Source organism: Rhipicephalus microplus, chromosome 6 (assembly GCF_043290135.1).
Source record: "Rhipicephalus microplus isolate Deutch F79 chromosome 6, USDA_Rmic, whole genome shotgun sequence".
NCBI classification, from domain to species: domain Eukaryota; kingdom Metazoa; phylum Arthropoda; class Arachnida; order Ixodida; family Ixodidae; genus Rhipicephalus; species Rhipicephalus microplus.
The window spans coordinates 13,860,097-13,885,108 of NC_134705.1; the positions used below are offsets into that span (position 1 = coordinate 13,860,097).

At 46.0% G+C, this 25,012-nt stretch overlaps 1 protein-coding gene across 6 annotated transcripts in view; it reads left to right on the plus strand.

The window, feature by feature from the left end:
• LOC119167714 (uncharacterized) overlaps positions 1 to 25,012 on the plus strand; it is a 537,665-nt gene that overhangs the window by 495,600 nt on the left and 17,053 nt on the right. For 2 of the 6 annotated variants that reach the window (XM_075865823.1, XM_075865826.1), the window contains one exon: positions 2,484 to 2,704. The exons of the other annotated variants lie outside the window; for them this stretch is intronic. The gene's annotated coding sequence lies outside the window, so the exon portion shown is untranslated. Of the gene's footprint in view, positions 1 to 2,483; positions 2,705 to 25,012 lie in introns of those variants that run through there. 6 annotated transcript variants of the gene reach the window in all.

Below are 25,012 nucleotides of genomic sequence, written 5' to 3' on the forward strand. Positions count from 1 at the left end.
ACTTCAGGACTGCCCATACCATTGCAAGACATTCTTTTTCCGTCGTAGTGTAATTAGCTTCAGCTCGGGACAGCGTTTTGCTGGCGTAGGCGATCACGTTTTCGCTGTTGTCCTTCAACTGTACGAGCACTGCTCCAAGACCCACATTACTAGCGTCTGTATGAAGTATTGTTGGCGCGTCTTCATTGAAGTAGGCCAGCACGGGGGGTGTTTTCATGCGCTGACGAAGCTCGTGAAATGCCTGCTGTTGGGCTTCGCCCTATCTGAAGGGGGTATCTTCCCCAGTAAGCTGTGTCAATGGCCATGCGATGCGCGAAAAATTAGGACTAAACCGCTGGTAATAGGCACAGAGTCCTAAAAAACGTCGCACTGATTTTTTGTCTGATGGCGTCGGGAAGTTTGCCACGGCGGCAATTTTATCCGGGTCGGGTCGGATCCCTTGGCTGCTCACGACGTAACCGAGGAATTGAAGTTCGTGGAAGCCGAAGTGGCACTTTTCTGGTTTTAGAGTGAGACCGGCCAAGCGTATTGCTTCAAAAACTGCTTCGAGCCTTCGTAAGTGTTCCTCGAAAGTCGCCGAAAAGACAATCACGTCGTCGAGGTACACCAAGCAGGTTTGCCGCTTAAGTCCCGACAGAACCGTGTCCATGAGACGCTGGAATGTTACTGGCGCCGAACACAAACCGAAAGGAAGAACCTGAAATTCATAAAGTCCATCGGGCGTAACAAAGGCGGTCTTCTCACGATCTCTCTCATTCACTTCAATTTGCCAGTAGCCGCTTTTTAAGTCCATAGACGAAAAGTAGCGAGTGTTTCGTAGTCTATTCAATGAATCATCAATACGCGGCAGAGGGTAGACGTCCTTCTTAGTGATCTGATTAAGCTTACGGTAGTCGACGCAGAAACGCAAGCTACCATCCTCCTTTTGACGAGTATTACAGGTGATGCCCAAGGATTGTTAGATGGCCGAATAACACCATTCTCTAGCATCGTTTTCACCTGTTTTTGAATTGCCTCACGCTCCTTTGGGGGGACTCGATAAGGATTTCGCCGGATAAGTCTGGCGTCAGAATACGTGATGATGTGGTGTTTCATCAGTGCCGTTTGACGAACTCTTGATGTGGATGAGAAGCAGCCGTGGAACTTGTTGATCAGCGTGAGAAGGCGGTCTCGCTCAATGGGAGATAACATTGGACCAACGTCGACAGGTGTCGGTGTAGTGATAGTAGACGCTGCTGCTTCCTCCACTAAATCACAATCTTCTGTTTGCGAGAGTTCACCAAAATAGGCAATAGCTGTGCCTTTAACTATGTGTCGGCATTCTCTGCTGAAATTTGTCAATAGTAGTTCAGCGCATCCGTCAATAACAGTGATGACAGCACTGGCAACAGAAATGCTGCTAGTGAATGCGAGCTCCTTGATGTGTTCAGCGATGCCAGTACCGTTTTGTAACTTGTCACCGTGCACGGATATGAGGGAACACCTTCGTGGCGGCAGTATGATGTTGTCATCGGCAATATGGAAGCGAGGTGGCTGGTGTTCCTCATCTGTAGCAGTCTCCTAGCTTACAGTGAATATTACGTCATGGATGTCAATCACAGCCCCGTATTCGCGCAAGAAATCCATTCCCAATATGAGCTGTTTACAGCACTCGTGAAGAATGACGAGGGTGGCGACAAAGGTGGAACCAGCGATGAAGAGTCGGGCCGTGCACTTTCCAACCGGTGTTATCAACTGACCTCCTGCAGTTCTTATATTGGGTCCCTGCCATGGCATCTTGACCTTCCTTAGTCTGTCGGCTAGCTGCAGGCTTATTATAGAAAAGTGGGAGCCGGTGTCCACAACAGCCGTCACTTGATGGCCGTCAATGTGACCGACGATGTCAGCGCTGATAACATCGGTTACGTTAGCAGTTGTTCCATTCGTCGGATTAGTCGTTGCTGTCGTCGTCTTCGGCATCGGTGGCTTCGAGCTGTTATGTGTCTGCAATGGGGGCTGTTCGGAAGTTCGATTAATGACAACCCGACCCCCCGAGGTCGCTGCGTCTAGTTTCCCCGTCGCGGGCTAGGGGACCTGCCCCTGGTGACGTCGGCAAAACTGTGACGATTAGGTGAAGTGCCCCGCGCAGGAGATGGAGAATGTGACCCGGGCCTCATTGGATTCTGTGGCGGTGTGTTCATAGGAGTGTCATTGTTCGTGCGTCGATCGTCGTACGCGTAATCATGGTAGCGAGGAAATATCGAGTACTGAGCGTCACGATAACGGCAAACTCTGTAAACGTGCCCGGCTTCACCACAATGAAAGCATACTGGTCGATGGTCAGCGGTATGCCACAAATCGGTTTTCCGACGCTGGTAGGTAAATGGGGACTCACTATCGAACCACGTTGTGGGCTTCACATTTTGACTAAATGGCATTCGTCTTGTCGGTGAGATTGGTGTGGTTGGGAGAGTCATCGGCGGTGACAGCGGCTGTGTTTGCAGGGCTGATGGTGGTCCAGTCATTGGAGTCTGCTGTGCTGAAGGAGCGACGACGGGGCGTCGGACTGCATCAGCATAAGTAAAATGTCGTCGCACACCATTATAGCTGGATGAGGAGAGAGCCTGGCGGACCTCATCCCGGACAACATCAGCGACAAAAGACAATGCCGGCGTCGGTTCAGTTGCTGGAATTAAACAAAGCTGCCGAAGCTCCTCCCTCAAAATCTCCCGGATGACTTCACGCAGAGGCCTGTCATTGTCGCAGAGGCTCGCCGCAGTCGTAACAGGGCTACTCGCTCGAACATTGACCGGGTTCTGCTGGCGGTACCGTTGCTGTAGGGCCCATTCAATAGCTGTGGCTTCTTTCGTGAACTCAGCTACTGTTGTTGGCGGATTTCTCACAAGCCCAGCAAACAATTGCTTCTTCACGCCTCGCATTAGATACCGCAGCTTCCTGTCTTCTGGCATCTCGGTATCCGCCCTGCCGAAAAGACGGGTCATGTCCTCAGCGAACATAGCGACGCTCTCGTTTGGTTTTTGAATTCGAGCTTTCAAGAGACGTTGCGCATTTTCCTTTCTGTCATGACTACTAAAGGTGTCGATCAGCTGGTTGCGGAAGTCGTCCCACGTAGCCATGCTTTTTTCCCTGTTGATGTACCACGTCTGGGCGTTGTCTTTCAGGTAAAAGTACACATTCGCGAGCTTGTCTCTGGGGTGGCCCACTGGTTGTACTTGGCGCAGCGTTCGAACTGGTCCAGCCAGTCTTGTGCATCTTCATAGGTCTCAACATGAAAGCAGTCAGGAATCATGGGATTCTGAAGTGTCATGTGCGATGTAGCTGCAGTGGCCATGGTGGTTGAGGGAGGCAAGCGATTGCTGGCAGTTTCTGGCAAGGTATTGAGCTCGGGAGCTAGGCCTCGCAGACGGCGGCTGGAACGGTGGACTGATGTGTTGACGGGTGGTAGTGATTCCGGGTTCGAATGTCGGGTCCGCGAAGGGGTGCCAAGCATGAAGACGTACCCAGCTCCTCCACCAGTGTGACGACGCGAGATTGACGAGCACACAAAGCGCCTCAAACAAATACGATTTATCGATTGCAGGAAAAAGACTGCAACGACTTCTTCGTCTTTTGCCCTCGGCCAAGGACACTCGCGCTGCTTCGTTGTCCTCACCACTGGCACATACGCACGGCAATATATATATATAATATAGTTTATATAATTTATTGCTTTGCATAAAGTGAAATAGTTTTTAAAAGCACAAGGACGTTTTGATATGGCGGCTGGCATTCCGCACAGCAGACGACACCCTTGTCATCTGCTTCTACGTCATAGCTGCCCCTGCTCGCTACAGCAGCCCCCTTTCTCAATTTCTCTCATTTTCATATAGTACATTGCTGTAAACTACTTACTGCAAGCTCATAAGTATCTTACATAATTACTTTAGTAAGTTGTAATGCTGCATACAGGCCAAACGAAATGACAACGCTTATCACACAAGCTTGCAGCAATAAATTGTTTTAATGCGAGTTGATCAATCGATTTTTACATAAAATAAAGGCCATGTAAGCAAAGTTTTAGCATGTACAGCAGTGAACAATATGCATGCATCAGTGTTCATATGCAAACAAGGTACGTACTACGCATAGCCCCAACTCAGCTGTCCGGAGCACAGAAGCTGTCGAGCTCTGGCTGATATATCCATCACACTCCACTAAGCCTTCGCTGGTGTAAGTAAAGGTATACTGTTTACGTCCAGACACTTGTGTAGCACAAGATTTCACACCTCGTTGACAGTATTTGGAAAATTTTCTGTAATTGGTATCAACATACCTGCGTGCCTTTCACGAGCAGTGCGGCACAACTGTCAGTTTTCTGGTCTGCACTGCCACCTAAAGTGCGTCACTTTCAAATTTTCATCGCGTTCGCACTATGCATGCTTCTGAATGCCTAGAATTAAATGAGGCGGTTTCTATGCTTTTCATTCTCAAGACTTACAAATAAAACAATTGAAAAAAAAATGTATTCGTACGGTTTCGTTTACCTACGCTGGCGGTGTGCTGTCGTAGTTCTGATGCTGGCGATGTCCCACGGCGCAGTTGTGAAGCTTGCAACATGCCACTGGCTTGGCGACGTCGCGGCGCATAGGCTTTGTCTCTGCCAAAAGCGCTTTCCATCTCCTATGACCACGGGACAACTTGCACAGCAGGTGCAAAAGCTGCCTTCGAGCACGGCATGTTTCCGCATGTTTACAAGCAGCGGGCACGACAGAGGAAGTTCCAGCGGCTGTAAGAAGGGCTCTCCTGAAATGAGCCATGCCTACATGTAGCTCTTAGCTTTGAGAACCTCATCAAAACATAGGGCATCTTAATGGCAGGTACGATATGCAAATGAGCAGTGTATAAGTACATAGCCATCAATCTTTATGGTAAATCCTCACAAATAACAAATTTGCCTCGTGCAAATGACAAATGCAAACGACAAGAGCGATCACGGCACCATTTCTATCCACAATACACCTGTGATAAGGCTTCAACTACATGCTCGGGACAACGCGGTCACGTGCCTGTCAGGTATGCGGCTCAAGTCAAGGCCGCGAAATGCATACAGACCATAAACAAACCCTGCAAGTTTTCCGATGACTGTTCTTGTGTGAATTCTCACAGACTCATGTGAATTCTTGTGTGAATTCTCACTTGTGTGAATTATCAAATCTCGGTTAACGCACCACAGCCGGAAAAGCCCTGCCAAATACAAGGTGGATCAGGTGTGTCATAGCAGCCGCATATAGACCTTATGCAATATTGCTGCCATCATAGTGCTCATGTCCTTGGTGCCATTCTTGTCTCTGTGTCGTCATTTTGTTCTCGCGCTATAACTATTGTCATGCCATACCAACTAGCCCAAGCTGCCACACTGCTGCCATCTGTCAGCCATTGTGCGCATGGCCGCCATATTAGAGGCTCCACGCGGCGCAGTACGCACACGTCTGCATGTTTTTACAAAAGGCGCATCGCCGTGACGCATGTATTGGCTGATAATCGCAATGCCGCCGTATTATTGCGTCTCTTGCAGAACACAGAGAAGAACTCTGAAGGTTGTAGAAAAAAAGATACGCCGTAAACTTTATCTTTTTTTTTTCAAGCTGGTGGCGTTTCTAGCATGAGTTCCGGCTACTGCTCTCGAAATACGTGTTTGCATTCTCCTTTTTAAGCAAGTAAGACGTGCAATCCCTAGTAACCGCAAACATCTGGTAGGCGTACGACGGGACATCCAACAAATTCTAGACATCCATAAAATGTCCACGAATCTACACTGTACGTTCGTTCGACATCTCTCTAGAACAGCCAATGTGGGCATTGACGGGCCCTTCAGAGTATATATATGCATATATATATAGGGGAAACTAAATATACACTTCTAAAAAAACTATTGATATATATGTGTGTGTTTGTGTGTATATAGCGAGTGCATATTCAAGAAAAACCTTTCATGCAAACGACGTACTCCCACAGCTTACTCGGAGGACCGTCTTTTTCCTTTGGGAGCTTTTCTGCTGCAAATGAATTCTGAAAAAAAAATGTATGGAGTCCAAGCGGGCTCTTAAAAACAATCGAACCTTTATTATGACATATATCAAGGCTAAGAAGCTTATAACTCGCATTCTGCAGCCACGATTGCGAAAGTGTGTATGTAGTCTTACAAGGTTTCAGTGTTCTATGCCCTTCGGCTTTCAAGGGCAGTTACTTCTTAGGCGTCAGCAATTGCTTCTTTACGGGTTTATAAATTGAGTTACTAGCAACAAACCCAACTCGCGTGTGTTTATGGAAATGTTATTTTAGGAACCGTATACATACAGACAGACAGACAGGCACAGGAGAACAACTAAAAGGTGTAGCACGTGCTTCTGAGGAAGGTTTACTGGTGCTGACCACGTGCTCGTCTTAAATCGGTTAATAGCAAGCAATATCCAAAAAAATGAAGAACTGGAAACATGCCACGTATTAGCAGGGCTTATACAAATGATGGACAATAGCTAATGCGTGCTAAGAACTCATGTCCAATATGAGACGTAAAGAACACAGAAATAACACGTAGTCTTATCTGTGCCATGCGAATGAGCAGAGTTCTTGCTGCTTGCCGCGGTAATCTCTGCCAGAAACAATGGTGAGCTTGTGCCAGGTTTTGGTGTTTCTTGTAGAAACGTCATCTTTGGTAACTTCACATGTTGCTGTTGATGTCCACACGGGCGCAATTTACAGAAAAAATCTGCCTTCTGCCGCTCGGACACCACCTCAGTCTACATTCGTACGATGCGACATGAACACCTTCCGCTCCCGTGCTCTTTCTCTCAGTGCGTGCCCCTGGTCAAGCAGGTTTGGAGACAACTGGCACAATGGCGCGAGTTTTCTCCTAACACATTTATAGGGGCATGGCTTGCATGACGTGTATGTTCGAGGAATCTGAGCAACTGCGGTGCACCACTTGTTGGAAAGTGTCAAAGCTGGCGCATGAAAGCTTGCCTACATGATGACTGCTATCACGTGCCCAATACGTATTTTTGTCAGTTCATATGCGACAATAATAACACGAAATACATTGTTTCCTATGACATTCGATACACATATTGAACAAACCAGTTCTTTTTTGCCTCAGGAAGCAAAATTATTTAACACCCTGGGATCAAATGCGTGTGCCGAAATTTCAATGAACTTTTAGTAGCATTCTTAATGAAATTTTACCAGGTTGTCACCCAAAATGAAGCGCATCAATATATATTTTCACTACGTTCTAAAGCTCGCAATAACAAAACCCCGCGAGTACGAAATCCCCGCGGCAACGAAATATTTCCGAATACCCGGCGAACATTCATAGAAGCCCATGTATTACGTATCTCATGGCAACGAAATGTTTTTGGACAGCAATCCCGCTATAACGAATTTTCTGCCACGGTGCGGGCTTTATTTTACCCTTCCGCAAAAGGTTAATTGACGAAAATATGCTCGTATGCGTGTTATGCGCACTCAAAATTTGTAAAGGTCTGTTTTTGCTGTGTTAGCGTGGGTACCGCCATTTTTGTTTACTCAAATCGGTGATGGGGTCTGTGTCCGGCCACATGTCTGGCCACACTGCAGCAGGCGATGGCACTGTCGGACGAGCTCAACAGGCCAAAGTAACACCAACCATTGAAATCAATAAAAACTACGAAGAGAAGACTGAAACTGGTGGTGAAATAGAGATGAAGTTACAATGGCGCCTGAGAAAAGCTTGATGCCGGAAGCGGATTCTCCGTTGATCGCGGAAAAAAAAAAAGAACGGCAACAATATCATGATCATGTTTAGCAGCCTTGCAGCGACACCATTAGGGGGCGACACAATCTCATCCTGCATTGATTCCGTCATTTCGTCACCTCTGTAGCCTCGCACATGTGAGGGCCGCGAGTTGTGTTGTGTGTGGCTGTTTGCATGAAAGTGCTGTGGGTGGCTACCGGCACATCGGCCCTTGCTAAGATGCCCCCGCCATCCAAAAAGCGGAAGTTTCTGTTGCTTCACGATAAGGCTGTCATCATTGCTGAAGTTGAAAAAGGCAGGAAGGAGAAGGATATCGCGGAAGAGTATGAAATTACGTGCAGCTAATTTTCGACCATATTGAAGGGCAAAGATGCCATTCTCGCGGTGCTTGATACTGACGCACGTGCGCTGAACGAGACGGTTGTCGGGGCGGCCTTTCCAGACGTCGAATTCATCGTTGATGAATTGGTTCGCGCCGATGACGACGTAGTCGTGTATGAGGAAGTGACCGACAAAGCCATTATCGAAAGCATGCGCGGAGCTGATGGCACCGGGGACCAAGACGAGACGCACGCGGAGAAACCCAACCCGCGGGTTGTCTTGGATGCGCTGGACATCATTCGCTCCTTCTTCGGCGTACATAACGAGGACGTAGCAATGTACCAAGTGCGAAGGGAGAGCTTTGAGGTTCTTACATGGCAAGGGTCGGCTAAGTAAGTTGACCGACTTCTGGCAATAAATTTTCGTTCTGCTGGCCGTGTCACAGTTTTTATGTCTGATACTCGCGACAATGAAATTCTCGCGACGAAATTTTTCGGTTTCCCCAGCGATTTCGTTATTGCGGGTTTCGACTGTAATTGATGAGCAAATGCGCACATCCTTGGTATGTCCTTATATGGACAGCCAGTCAACTTTTAAATCTTAATGTCCAGGCAGACATCCAGCTCTGATGTCCAGAAAACCACCACACGGGACATAGATTTATACAGTATGTTCATTGGCTATACAGGTTAGTTATCCATACAGTTCGACATTTGTATTCTTAATTTATTTTATTTATTTGTTCCAAAATACTGCAGGCCAGCTTGGCCCTATCAGGAAGGGCAGTAGATATATAAGAACAAAATACAAGGACGGCTTAATACATAAAATGGTACAATTTTGAACTAATTTGTGCAGATAACAATTGAAGCATAAAATTAAAAATGCTCATACATAGAGAATATAAAACAGCATCAGCACTAAGAAAACAAATACATAATCTAACAAAAGACATGGTCTTCCAGAGCTTTGACAAAGTTTGGCAGCGTAATTACTGACTCTCGACGTCTCTTTCATTTCTCTATTATTTTGGGAAAAAAGCTATTTTGGAATGACTTAGTTTTAGCGAAAATTGGTTCTGGGCATGAGGTTTAGTGTGTCTTGCTCTTCTTGTGCTACCAGGACGAAGGTATGATGAGTCACCTACATTCAAGCCACCTGTCAATATGTTATGTAGGAACTTTATGCGATAAAACTTTTTTTCTGGACTGTAACGAAAATATTTTGTTTTTGGTCATGAGGACAGCATATTGGACAGCCAGCGAATATCCGCGGTTACTTGGGTTAGCATTTTTATTCGTGTTCCCATAAATTGCTGCACGCCAAAGCAAGGCAGTATTTGCAATGTTCTAGCAACCGTTTACCAAGTAAAGGCGACTCGTACGTTGCATGCTGAGGTCACCTTCACGCAATGAACTTTATCCCAGCTAATTGCGTGTGCCTACGTTTCGTTGAATGTGTTTTGTTTATTGCATTTGGGTAACAGCACACACTGAATTAGAAGCAAGTAGGCGTCATCAGGTCATTCTGAGATGGGAGCAACAATGCTAAAGCGTCTTTTTTTCGTGCTGTCTCGTTCTTTCTTTTGGAGTGTTACAAGCTGCCGTTGAGTGGGATGACTCGCGCATGGCTGTGCATGCTTTTCAAGCATTCGATGTGCTCGGCACATGCAACGAAATGCAGGCATGTGGGATTAGCCACGATAAAGCCCGTTGCGTTATGGTGGCTTCTGCATAAAACCTACGAGTCACCTTCACCTGGTAAACGGTTGCTAGCGGAAACGTTATAAAAACTGCCTTGCTTCGGCGTGCAGCAATTTATGGGAGCGCGATTACAAATGCTATTGCTCGTCTTGCTTGCTTGGAAAGGAGAAAACAAACATGTATTTCGGGAGCAGCAGCTGGAGCTCATGCTGGAAACGCCAAAGGGACAAGATTGTTTATGGCTTACCTTTTTTTCCTTCAGAATTTTGAGCTCCTCCCTGTGTGCTGCAAGAGACAGAGAGCTAGCTATAAGTCGGCATTGCGATTGTCAGCCAATAATACACTCCCCACGTCGATACACCTTACGTATACATCTACGTAAAGACATGTGGACCTGTGCGTACTGCGCTCCACGGAGCCTCTAACATGGCGGCTATGCACACAAGGGCTGACAGGTGGCAGCGATTTTGCATAAGGTCTATAAAAAGGAAAAGCACAGTCTAAGACATTTTTTGGTTCACTGCTGCTTTAATGAACCAAGTCCATGCAGAAACGACTATGATTCATGACGGAGTGGTGCCTTTAGTTCACACGAGTATAATAAAATCATTTTGACACGCCTAAGACTTGTGCAGTTATATCAATAATGACAACCGCAAAACTTTTTGGCTTATCTTTACATATGGCAACGCTATTCACAATGCTAACTTGCTTTGAAATAAGCATGCTTGCTACGCCTCCACACAAGGCTTACTCCAAAAAACATCAGGCTTGTGCAGAAGGCACAGCACATTCACAGCAAAAGCTAAAAGAGCAGCCGTTCAGAGCCTTTACTAAACACTTATTAGATAATTGCTGCAAGCACACTTGCTTGATACCCTCTGTGGCATTAATAATAAAAATTTTTGTGTAGTAGGCTTGCATTCGCTATGCTATTTTTCGTCATTCTTCTAAGAAGCATGGTATCTACTAAACACCTGAAAGAAATATGGGTTAACTGTTCATGCAGTGGCTGATGACGATGAGGACTTGTGCCTGAAGTTGGTATGCATCACAGTTAATAAGTGCACAAGAACAAGCTTTTTTTGATGGGTTGGAGCATTGGACGACCCACTCATTATGCTATTCGCATTGTGCGGCCACTGGTTGTTCTTTCACTGTTTTAAAACTCTTCATAAGTTGTATAAACGGGGTTGCGTTTCTGACATCAAGCCTGCCTAAGTCAAGTTTTCCAAAAACTCCCAAGCACAGGCATGGCTCAGTTGTAGAATACTGGGCTGGCACCAAGCGGACCCGAGTTCAGTCCCCACTGTGTCATTGGTAATAGGCTTTTTTTTTTTCTAATTTCGTGCGTTGTGATTATGGAAACCGGTGACAGTGGGGGCGGACAACTACGGCAGCATGTGACCTGAGTTTTGATCTCATAACAGCTTCTGCTGTAAAAAATGCGGTGCAGCACATTACAATGACAAATGCTTGACAGACAATGAACGTTAGTCGATCGTGTGTAGTTACTGACGGAACCCCATAACGGGAAGTTGTTGTGACCGCTGACCGAGAGAGGACAGAAAGCATTGTTTTTGATGGGTAAGCTGCTCCAAAACATAACCAGAGTCGAAGGCGTGGCCAATTTTTTGGGGACGGTTTTAATAAACAGAAAACTGGAAAAAAAAAGTCCTAAACCAGCTTTCTTGTGCCTTCTCACGCAAATATTCGTGACAGCTTGTCAGTACATCATTTTTTTTTTTTTTTGCATGGCGACAAGCAGTGCACGCGCCAGTGAAAACACAGCAGCAACTGTGGTCGGCAAGGGGGCTTTGGCCTACCCTGAGAAATGCTCGACGGCAGCGCCACCGTATTTTTGTGACTTATGTCTGGTGAAATTTGTCTACGAGTCCTCATTTTGCGATTTGGTGGGTTTGCAAGGCTTGTGAAGTTAGTAATTGATATTGCATGTGAGAATGAATATTCTCATGCTCCAATTCTTGAGGTAAGGAACTGCACTGGGACAACGTATGAAGCTAATATTGCTGCGTCCAACCCAGCTTGATTCATGGCAGCCTCGATACCTTAAAAAATATGTGAAAGCAAGTTTTTCACATGGGGATACAACAACCACATTGTATGTTAGATGAAATATTAGCGGTAGTCTCATTCCCGCGGTTTAGTGCAAGATAAACCATTGCCTCAAACCAGCACAGCACTCCGCCAAAAGTAGTGGGCGTGCACAGATGTCCCCGTGTTGACCATTGTGACCCTAGCGGCGGCTTCTGCCCCTGTATGAAACTGAGCGCAGAGTTTCGTGGTCAGAAGAGCATGGCGAGATTCTGTCGGCTAAAAGGTAAACCTGTGCTAATACAGTGTAACCTTGTTACAATGGATCTGCTTACAACAGACATTCAGATACTACAGACTAATTTGCAGCGTTATGCCGACCTCCCTATTTGTTCTATATTGAATGATCTCCGTTCACCATGGATTCTGGTACAACCAACATTTAGATATAATTGACCAAAATCTGAGGCCAGTAAAGTGGTCAGGACTCCCTTTCAGTGAACTTGCAGACATCTTAAATTCTATTCATTCTGACTTCAAACATTGCTTAGCATACTTTCGAGATGGGATTAGCACCGCGACTCAATGTACCGATTTAAGAATGAAGGCCACTGATCTCCACTCTCTTAACGATTACTTATGCCAAGCTACGGCAGTGAAAAATAGATATGCAGCATGCTTGGTTTTGAGTGAATTGGCGCTGGCCCGCAAATTCGCTGGCCCCTGCCACCACTGTTCCGAACGGACGATGCGTGGCGAGTTTGGCAGGGGGTGCGCTACCAATGCGCAAGACGTCTATTCGGGTTTCAAAAGAGCCAGCAGCCCATGTGATTGCTTGCGACGAAGCACATCACGGCTTCTTTGCTTTTGCTTATCTGCTAGCGCGACCGTCTTGCCTGCTAAGCTTGGGGCGGAAGTAGGCCTAGCCACGACTTCATGTAGAAATGGAGCTGCAATGCGTAAGGCCGCAGCGTCTGATGATTCAAAGTACGACATGCTCGATCGTAAATACTAAGATTTGTCCCGCGGCAGCCTTCTTCATGAGGTCCGAAGCGCTGATAAGCAGAACTGTAGCATGAGAGGGAGACATGAAACATGCGTGAGATGATGTTATGAAGGCAGCCTACGTGATCGTGCCGATCTCGCCACTTAATTCATAGGGTAGAAACGGACGGCGGCGGCTGCCAGCATTTGACACGGCAGGCGTGTGAACTTGTTCTGTACTTGTGCAGCTCGAGCCAGACATGAGCTGCACGAGGGGCGCAGCGCAGTGGCTCAAAACTGACGATGATGGTGACGCTACACATTACTCCTTCACGCCGAATCGAACTTGAGTGAAAACAATGAGAGCATATACAAAAAAACTGCCGGCTCTCTTATCATCATCAGTACACATTTCAATGTATGCAGACGATATATGCCTCTGGTTGTCAAGGCATGAATTCCGGGAAATACAGGATCTGCTTCAGGAAGGCATAGATATTACGGTGTGCTTTCCGGCAGAATGCGGCATGGATGTTTCAGCAGAGAAATTTGTGGTGTTACCTTTTATGGTGTCACAACCAGCTCAGTTTCTTGGTCAACCAGACTGTAGTACATACCTGTTGTGTGGAAGCATCGCTTTCTTGCCATAACATTAGACTGCAGGCAAACATGGGAACCTCATATCTTCACCATTAAAGAGCGGTCCCGCTATAACAGAAATAACACGGGAATAACAGAAATAACATTAATAAATAAGAGCGGTTAACTGGACACTGAATGTTCTCAGATGTATTTCAGAAACCAAATGGGGTGGCACACCACAATTTCTTCTGAAGGTTCATAGAGCTTTTGTTCGACAAGCCATGGCATATGCATTACCAGTGATGCGAAGTATGTCTCAGACAAATGAACGTAAACTAAACAAGATCATATACCGCAGTCGTTGTATTTGCCTGGCGTTACTATGCTGAACTTACATTGGCCTCGTATTTGCAGAAGCAAGAGAGCAGCTAATTTAAGTTCTTCGCATTTAAAAACTTTACCGCCACTTCATGAAAAACTTATTCGAAGAAGTGAGCGAATAGATGACACCTTGTGAGCTTATGAGGCAGCATTTCAACAAGAACAATATTTACTGCGTCCAGATATCAATTTTCCTTCTTGTCAGCTTGCATCACCTTCGGTCACTTTGGACATCAAAGAGACAGACAAAAACCCTCGATACACTACCTTGAAGCCAGATTTCTAACGCTTTAACAAATGTACAGTTATCGAGACAGTTTCACATTTGTTTTCAGGGATAGCTCTACTATGAATGAAAGCCGCAGTCAGGGATAGCTTTGCTATGGATGAAAGCTCGACTGTGGCTTTTCATACTCGCATAAAATATAGAAAGAGATTTCCGACTTCCTCAAAGACATCGTCTACAGCAGCGGAGCTTGTTGCAATATTACAAGTTTCAAAATTCATTGTTGAAAGCTAACAAAGGCAAAGCTAGGTAATATATTCTGACTCCAAGAGAGCGCTACAAATGATTAAAGATTTGTTATTTTTATATAGATGATAGCATAGTATATTAAATTTTGAAAACAATTACTTTCAGTTATTTGGATGTCCACAAGATATGTTTTCAGTGGCTTCCAAGTCACGTAGGAGTCATACGAAACACAATTGCTGACAAATTAGTCACTGGAGCACACAAAAAAGTTCACTTAATGCCAGCACTCGTTTATTTTCCCGAAAACTAGAAGGTTCTTTTCGAACTGCCCCACAAATTATGCAAGGATGCTTGGTTTGACGAAAATACAACGTATTCACTCTGATATCAAATAGACCTGTCTCCAATTTTTACCTATTCAAAAGATGATAGACCATTAGACACACTACTGCACATTCTGGGATTAGGTGCTGCATACACACCTCACTTCTTATGCCACATAAAAAGAAGAACGCCTCCACACTGCGACAACTGTGATCATGTCAATGTGTCAGAGGAGCGTATCCTTATAGAATGTCTGCAATATGAACAGCGTCCCGAATCGAGTGATCACTTGAACCGACCCGATGGACGATTTTCGATTGAAAAAGTACTTGAAACGAGGCCACATTCTGCTAATCAAAGGGGGGCGGTGAGCACCCTCCGTGATTCTTTAAAGGACACAAATTTAATTAACTGTCTTTAGTTTATGTTATACCTTGCCACTATTTGTATGGACTCTATCCGCTATGTGATCCCGATATATGAACTGGACTATGGCCGTACATACTACGTACTGTGCTCATTCATGTGTTCTAAGCCCTATAGTGTATATTGCCACGAGGAATTGTTAACGCACAGTACAACATTAACGAAAAGGCACACTGACGGCACTGCTACGACAGGTGAAGCCAGCCAGAATGCACGAGCTGGCCCTGCATGTGCACGAGCTTCTACCGAGCTGCCAACGCACGTGAAAAAACGACAGCGTTCAAGGCAGAGCCTCGCGAGAAATGCAAACATTCGGTTCTCTTTTCGTAACTGCTGTGTAGTTCCTTCGGCTTTGGGCACCAGTTCGCCCTTATTAAACTGTAAATAGAACATCCTTGCTGTGAAGTTGTTATATTTGTTACAATATAGTATGCACGTAGTTTTTCTTCTTTTATTAATAATGTTTTGTATTTCTTTGTTTATCTTGTACGATACTGTCATGATGTTGAGATAGCTGGTTCTAATGAAGCCTACCTTCCCATATTTTGCCAAATGTATAAAAAAATAATGTTCGAGTCGTGAATCGAAAGGGCAGAAGTGGAGCAGCGGCGGCTGCCAGCGTCCGACACGCCAGGCACGTGAACTCATTCTGTTCTTGTGCAGCTTGAGCTAGGCATGAGCTGCGCAAGGGGCGCAGCGCACTGACTAAGAAGTGATGATGATTACGACGCTACAAGAACGTTTTTGCCAACGACTCAACGCTGTGACAGTCCGTTCGAGACGCGTGTGTGCGATGTACGCATCGAGTGCAGCGTGTGATCGTAATCTGATGACTGAAGTTCTGCTAGCAGCTGCCTTAACCCTTTGATGCCCAAAATTTTATTTCAATGCTCAACACAAAAAAACTCAGGTATGCATACGGACATGATTAAATATGCAAATAGTGTTTTCAGAAAAAAATCACAGTCGAATCTCGATAATGCGAACTCGAAGGGGCCCTAAAATTAGTTTGAATTAAAAGAAGTTCAAATTAAAGAAAGCTAAATAAACAAAGGGCTCTCCATGCAGTGGCACATGTGTATTGAGCTAACACACGAGGGGAAGTTTCAGAAGACTTACATTTATTCACAAATCAGAGGCCATCTGTTATTAATTGAAGTAATCGGTGGTGCGCGTCTGCTCACGTTTGCCTTGCAGCGAGTCAATCAATTTCGCATGCAGCTTGCAAAGCATTTCTATTTCGGCTTTAGCATTCTCCTGGCAGGAGACGTTGCGCGCGCGGAAATGTCCGGCGCCGACACTATCTGAAGACGACAACAACGACTGCGTAGCGGAGCCTCCTGCTCTCCGCTACGTAGCTGCAGCATGGCCAGCACGTGACGAGAAAGGAGGACCATCTCCACGCGGAGACAAGCAAATCAGCATTTGAGAGAAAACGAATACTCCACTGCAGCTCTTTTTTTTTTTGCTTTCTTTGCGCGCATCGTTAAAAAGGAGAAGGATTACGTGACAGGGAAGGAAAAGAGGGAAGCGTGGCATCGGCACGTGAGAGACCCCCCCCTCGCCTCAAGGCGCAGAGCCGTGCTCCCGCAAGAAGCAAGGGCTGCTGAAGAAGGTGCCTTTTCTCTTTCCTTCAACCACACGCTCATTCAACCCAGCGACAGCTTTCTTCTTTTTTTCCTCTCTGTTTTTGCGTGCGGCGTTGGAAAGAGAAGGGTCTTTACATGGCAGGGACGGAAAGGGAGAAACGTGACACAGGTCGGCATTTGACAGAAAGCAAACATACCACCGCAGCCTTTTCTTTCCTTTTAATTTGCTTTGTGGGCAGCGTTGAAGTGTCGCAGGTGCCGCGGTGGGATTGGGCGGGGCGCTGAGAACATTTTCGGAGCGCGGTATGTTCGAATTAACCCTTTGTAGGGAAGGATATGTTTTTTTAAAAAACCAGAAAAAGGTTGTCTTGTTTTACTAACCAAGCCAACAGAAGTAGTTTGAAAGAAATTTCAAGGCTGTACAACGAGTACTTTATTAAAAAAAAACTGGGACACAATTGTCCCACTGGCGCTAAATTAAAATTAAAAAAAATAGGACGCATTTGTCCCAATGCTTCTTGAGGGCTCTGGGGTTACATTCGGCCGCCATGAAAAGGTCCAAAACACGTTGAAAACAAAGGGACATACCGCACACAGAACACAGAAGGTTGGTGCGCGCTTCTTTCTTGGCAGTCGAGCACCAACGTCACCGCCTCCTTCTTTCAATCTTCTGAGGGTGATGTCCAGCTCCCAGAAATCGGACTTCATCAGCAACGCCTACCATTTTCTGGCCATGTTTGGCACCTTTTTTGTTGACTCGATACGGGCGGTTGCTGGACCCTTTGAAAGTTTGCCTGTTTATCAGCTGGCGACCAAGGATGAGCAGGAACCAAAGGTAGCTCATTTCACTGACTTCTTTCATTTGAAGAAAAGCATTTGCTATTGCTGCGTCAAGCAGAAAGCATTCGGTACCATGACTTCTTAGATCGTCGATCTACTGGGTATGCGTTCCTTCTTTGTTCAAACTTATCGACTCTGCCCATCCAGGTATTGTAGCCGGACACTGCTTTTGGGCACTGGATGAATATAAATGAGCCATTAGAAAGCTTTCGAACAACGTCCTCAGTGTCGCTGGGGTGATGAAAGTTGGACAGCACATGTACGTTTTTAGTGTCCCGCCACTGATAAGCTGTGATGCTCCCTTTCGCCCGCCAGATATACTGTCCCTTCTGTAGCTTGTTATCCCTTTTGATTTCGTCAGGTAAGTCCTTGCGGTTAGGGCGAACCGTTTTTGCGGCCAAAATGTTTTTTCTTTCAAGGCCTCCATTAGGCGTGTGGACGTGAAAAAGTTATCGAAATATAGCTGCGTGCCAGCCTCCACTCTGTCAATGAGGGAGAGCACAACATGCTCACCGAGACCTACGTTCGCAGGACGGTCTGCACCTTAACCTTCGTAGACCTGAAAATCAATCAGGTAGCCCATCTGGGAGTCGGCTCTGCACCACACCTTGTATCCCCGCTTGATAGGTTTCATTGGGAGGTGCTGCTTCAGTGAGGACCGGCCTTTGAATCAACATAGTACTCTCATCAATGGCTTGGCGCGCTGATGGAGTGTATTGTCTTTTCAAACTTCCATTCAGTGCAAGGATAAGAGGACACACTCTTGCCAGTCTGTCGTACCCTTCTTCACCTTTATTTTTTTCTTTGGTTAGGTCGGTGAGGTTCAAACAGTTCATAATGGCTTGAAAACTACGGAACGACATGACCTTTGATATTTCAGGACAATTGAAAAAAACTGTTACTGCTCCAGTACTGGTACATTTGATGTCTGGGGTTTGTGCTCATCAGCAGAAGTATGCCAAAGTATGCACGGAGTTCATCAATTGTAAGCTCTTTCCAAAGCTGTCGGCCCTTCTGTTTGGCAAAGCGGTTTGTCTCAGTCACCAGTGTGTTCATGATACCTTCGTCAAAATAAAGAGCGAAAGCTTCACAAGGCGTCGTCGGGAGATTTGCACTGTATTATGGGTCCCAAATTTTCGGAACACGAATGACGGCATCTGGTTCGCTGCTATTCCATGCCCCAACCTCCTCCTCTTCGACTTCTGCTTTGTCGCAAATTCTAGGCACTTTCTTTTGCTTCCTTTTCTTTCTTGAATAGGTAGCCTTTCGCTTTTGTGGTTTCCTCGTTGAGTCCGCCGCTTCGGCTTCACTGCTTTGCTCATCTGAATCGGGCGGAGCGAGCTCGGGTGGGAAGTCTTCATCCGTATCTCTGTCGGAATCACTCGACGTATGGTCGTCAGGAAGGCTAAAATATAATTCCAGCGCTTCCTCTCACGTCAGCAATCGTTTACCTGCATTTTTACTAGCAAGCAGAAAACAAGAGTCGGTGAAATGTTTCACAACACATCGAATGCAAGGAGCGGTGGCAGTAAGCTTATCCCATCGTCATGCAGTTTTTGCCTTGGCACCAATCGAAAAAGCTTTTAGGAGTAAGTATTGCTTCTATTGTTGACAACACGTGATTATTACAAGCTGGAACTATTTCTTTTGAAGCACAGAAAAGAGTCCACTCACTTGTCATCTTGAGTTATTCTTTTCCGGAGACTCACAATGCGAAAATTTGTGCCGCCGGTAAAACGAGAAACACAATTTTGAAAATAACGTACACCTACACCACCTATTGTACAGCTTCCAAACGAGATTCAGTGGAAACGTAAAAACCTCAATGTAGATGGCAGCACAGAAAAAATGGGCTTGATGCATCCCATTGCCTCTCACGAGCAATTCTGTGAGAAACAAAAAATGGGACAGATATTTCTCATTGCCCTACAAGGGGTTTTAACCATGGGAAGTGCTTGGGCGTTCGAATCAACGGGCGTTTTCACCCATTGGAATATATACATAGCTTTGACCGGACCTCATCATGAGTTCTAATGAACCGGAAGTTCTAATTAAATGCATTCAAATTAATGAGATTCGACTGTATGATTATTTTTGAGTGAGTAATGAGCTTTTACTCCTGAGCAACATTGGGCACCTATAGTGCTGCCCCATATGGAATTGTGCTTATATTACTGTGCCTATAATTATAGGCACATTAAATTTCTACAAAAATTGAAAATATCCCAAAACAACGAGGTCGGTGACTTGTATCTACGGCAAGAAGCAGAAAAAAAATATTGTTTAAGGTGGCAGAAAGGTACTCAGGATTGAACATCGGCATGCATTTCCTTAAAAGGCCCCTTACTAGGTTTGGGCATTTTGAGCTGACAAGGCTAATGGTGCACTTGGCACTCTGGATTACTCCTGTTAAGATTTGTAAAATTACATGTCGCAGAAAAACGCTCAATTTTTAATGAATGCCACTTGCCCTTCTCACAAGCCTGCGTACAGCAAGGAATGGTCTGATTTTTACGTCACTCTTTTATGTTGACATTGGTGGGCTGACTTTTTTTGCATACCGTATGCTGTTCATCAGAACTTTGTTAAATGCTAGCTATATATAGAAAAACACACGAAAAATGTCCCGTCTCCTGGTTATATCCTGCATTTTAAACGGTACCTCATTAAGAGTGTTGCACGTGACATTACTCTACTTGGCATGTGCAATTGGTGTGTTCTGTTGTGTAGCATGAATGAGGAGTACTTTGGTTTGGGCTAGCTGCTTTCTATCATTTCGAAATGTAAGTGCAAAGACAAAGGGAAAAGGAAGATAGCGCTCTTTATCTCTATTTATTTCTTTTCCCTGTGTCTTTGCACTGCCCTTTGAAAATCAGTATAATGAATGAAAACTGAGAAAAATAATAAAACACGCAAACGAAATCTCAGCTTGTTAATATTTTCATTTTCTTTTGAATAGCCTCAAGATGCTATACACTAATCGGCCCTCGTTTCGCATCTGCCTCTGTGGACCAGTCAATACAAGGGGCTCCGCTGCTGACCGAGTGCCGCGGGTGCAATTGTGGCCGCAGCGGTCACATCTAGATGGAGGCGAAAAAGTAGATGCCCGTGTACTGCGCGATGGTATTGGACGTTAAAGAACACCGGATCATCGAAATTTGCGAATACCTCCACTACGGCATCCCTCATATTCATGTCATACGTAACGCTACACAAAGTACCACTGCTGCTACTACTATATACTACTATTATTACTACTACTACTACTATGACTACTACTACTGCCACCCCATTTCTTTTGCATTCGTCTTTTCGTCGTTCCTGCATCGTGCCTTCGCCAACTTTGACAACGCTTAGCTTGCGTTTGGTGTGTCATCTCTGATCGCAGTTTCAGCAGAGTGACGTGGAGTATCGCGGTCACAATACATGATCCTTGCCAGCCTTTACTAAAGCACATGCACTGACCGATTCATCTCACAGAATTGGTAATACACCGCAGAGAAAACCGAAACGACACAACATCGATGGTGTACGTGCACAATTAGGCTGGGGCACGTCATGCGCACGTGACCTTGCTTATGCATATTGTTCTTGGTGCGTGTGCATTGTGTGATTCTCCAGCCTCGATACCGAAGAGAACATGAAAGAAACCAGGCCCGCGATGGCTACATGGGACGAGAGGCAGGAGATTCAAGCTTGCTTCTTCGCATCATGTTTTGGTGGCTTCGTAGCGAAACAATTTGAAAGTTCACCATAGTAGAACGCTTTTCATTGGGCACGCAAGAACTAGTTCTAAGTACAACTTATTATGTCACCTAGAGGGGGACACTTAAAAAGTAAACTACAAATAAAACAAAAGCTGCGTGTACATTACATTTTTTACCTGAAGGCGCTGCAGCAGATGGGTTACGATTTTAAAGCAAACACACCTTTGTCGACCCAACACACTTTGTTCTCTTTATAAGCCATTTCATTCTGTTGTGAAACTTACAAAGAAACGATTCAATAGAAAAATTATATCTGATACAACATTCTAAATCCCTAATTACCCTTGCGCAAAAAGGTACAGTCAACTCGATTTTTCGGACCCTCTAAGGAGCGAAAAACTGTCCGAAAATTCGGGTTGTCGAAAATATTGAATACAGACCAAAAAAACGCATTATTTAACTGATAATTTTCAATGCAAGCAAAAAAAACGCACCATTTTGCTGATATTTCTCAATGCAAGCAAAAAACGCACCATTTCATTGATACTTCTCGTATCAAGAGGGTCAAGGTCGAAGTACCAGACTTCCGGAATTCTGCCAAAGCATCAGTGGGGTGGCTCTGAAAAGAGCCGTTAAAAAAAGTGCATGCAGCCGACAGCGGGTGCCGTCAGGGCAGCCGGTGTTAGAGCTGCAGTGGCTTGAAAAACTTGTTGATCCTTGTTTGAACGGCGTCCCGCTTGCATGTAATCACATTCGCCTCGATCTGAGCAAGGGTCATGTAATCACTGTATACCGATGTCAGCGTCATCGATGCTCGCATTAATTCGGCGGTCGTAGGTGGCGCAGGCGTTGGTTCCTCTTTTTCGACATCGGAGTCGTCTAAATCCGCCATAACCTGACTGACTGTTTCGTCGTCGGTTAGCTCTGCGCAGAAGTCGAGCTCGTTGTCAGCGTCGACGAACCTCTCAAATGTTATTTCCGTGGGCATGGAAGCACCAGCAGAGCGGAGGTCGTTGATAATATCGTCCATGAGAGGGCACAAGTCAGTCACGCTGTCGCTTTCTTCAGGCAAGTCTGCTGCCTCTGTGTTGAGTACGAAGCCCGCGTGGCGAAAGCAGTTGCAAAGGGTGTCTTGCGTTACTGCCTTTCATGCGTCTCCAAGCATTCCGACAGCAGACCGAAGGTCAATGCTGTAGCCTTTCCCGTTTTCCGAGCACAGCACCATGCGGTTGAGTATACGTGAACGGTACAAAAGTTTCAGATTAGGGATAACGCCTTGGTCCATCAGTTGGAGGATCGCAGTTGTGTTGAGCGGCATGAATTTCAGCTGGATAGCCTTCAAGTTTTTGATGTGACCATGAGCAGCGCAGTTGTCAACGAAGAGCAGAAGTCCTCACGATGTGAACAAAGGAGTTGGCTGACGAGCGTTGAAGCAACTAGGCTTAGCGTTGCAGAGCACACTTCACACGATCACACAACCACGCACTAGGCTAGCCAAACACCATGTGGGCTGCGTAAACAAAATAGCGCGACGGCAGGCGACGGTGCCTTAGGTACTCCGGAGGTGGCGCTGGTAAACATTCAAGATAGCCAGCGTGGCCATACCAAATCGGTATGTGACGATTAGTTCTAGTTCGAAGTGGTGAAACCCCCGCAGGGGCGCCTGCGCAAGTAGGCGTTTGGTGTGTAGCGACACCACGGACCCGAGCTAACGGGGGAGTTTCGGCTCCCTCCCACGCCTAGCCGTGCGTGGCTTTGCCGTGTCCGGGGAAAAGGGGATCCTGGGGGTTGAGCCAAAGCTGGGTGATTGGACCTTGAAGGCCCCCCGGCAGAGGCAACACACCTCTTTGGCCCCGGCTTCACGTAGACGGCACCCCTGGGCTGACCCACCCAGGGGAAATCGGCAGTCGCCTTTTCCTATCTCTCTCTTCCTACATCTTAGTCTTTTCTCGTCTTTAAATCTGTCCTGTCTTCTTCTCTCTTCCATTTACTTCCGATTTTTCATGGCGGCAAGGGTTAACCTTGTGTAATTACTCAACCTTGAGTAGTTATATTTGGTTATAGTGGCAATGTACGGCTGGCCTCTGCAGCCTTATGCTAATAAGTGCTTCAGCGTCCCCTGGTTGGACTCCATGGTGGGTGGTCGCCATTGCTGCCGAACAAAAAGTACACTACTATGGGAACACCTGCATTTCCCTGTCTCCTAGATCGTCTCCCGCCTAAGAGGGGACGCACCGATGACATATCGATTTTCAACCAACCCAGACAATGCTTTCCCAAATTCCATGTTGTGCACAGCGAAAACCCAACAACACAAGCCAGAGTAATATCTCCATTTCTTGTTGCTAAATCCCTGACAGAGGTCTTTGGCCCAGGATACAAGGTTACAAAGATGGCTAGCGGAGACCTTCTGCTTGAGCTGCCTGAAAAACACCACTATGAAAAACTTGGCAGTCTCGTAGCATTTGGAAATATCCCAGTATCTATTTCACCTCATAGATCAATGAACACCTCACGCGGAGTTGTTTCAGAAGCAGACCTTCTTGAAATGTCTGAACAGGAACTGCTTGAAGGGTGGAAAGAGCAAAATGTCACAGATGTGAAACGAATCGTCATCAGACGAGACAACAAAGAAATACCTACCAAACATTTAATACTCACCTTCGCATCTAGCACACTGCCTTCATCTATAGACACAGGATACATCAAACTCTCTGTCCGTCCCTACATTCCCAATCCAAGACGGTGTTATAAATGTCAACGATTTGGTCATGGCTCGCAGAACTGCCGGGGTCAGGAAACTTGTGCAAGATGTGGTAGCCACGTCCACCCATCTGATAACTGTGTTACTACGCCTCACTGCGTGAATTGTGACGGGGAACACGCCGTGTATTCGCGTTCGTGTCCTAACTGGAAGAAAGAAAAAGAAATAATCAGTCTTAAAGTCAAAGAAAACATCACATTCAAAGAAGCAAGACAAAGAGTGTCGCCATTTTACGGCGCAACATATGCTGATGCGGCGCGTCAGGGGGCAACGCCGCACCAGCCCTCGCCACCCCTTCGGCCTGCGCAGAGCGAGCCGTCAGCTGTGGCACCTGCCCCCAAGGCGGCTGTAGCCCAGGCTACACCGCCTACTCCCAAACAGAGACCGGAGACTCCAGAGTCTTCGGGTCTCAAGGCCTCCCCTCACCAGGCGAGGCCCAAAATCCAAACTAACAGCCTGCACGTGCGGGCATCCAGTGCCTCCGAGGAGGCAATGGATACGTCGGCACCCTTGGTGCCGAAAGAGCGGCGTGGCTCCTTGGAGCGCGCCAAGAAAACAAAAAAGCAAATAACAGGGCCTGGTGATGGCCCTGTTAAGTGAACTCAAACTCCCCCTCTAAACAGCCACTCGCTTTTCGTACACACAGCATTATTTTACATTCACCATGAACACTCAAATTATACAATGGAACGTCAGGGGCCTTCTCAGAAACCTTGACGACATCCAAGAACTCCTACACGAACACTCACCAAAAGTGCTGTGTGTACAAGAAACACACCTTAATTCAAAACACACAAATTTTCTTCGCAAATACGTTATTTTTCGAAAGGACCGTGATGATGCCATGACATCATCCGGAGGTGTTGCCATCATAGTGAATCAAGGAATTGCATGCACACACTTACAACTCCAAACACCCCTTGAGGCAGTGGCTGTTCGAGCGGTTCTTTTTGATAAACTGATCACAATCTGCACTATTTACATTCCTCCTAGCTATCAGCTGCAAAAACGCGATTTACACTCTCTAATTGATGAACTTCCGGAGCCTTATGTTCTCCTTGGAGACTTTAATGCGCATAGCAGGCTATGG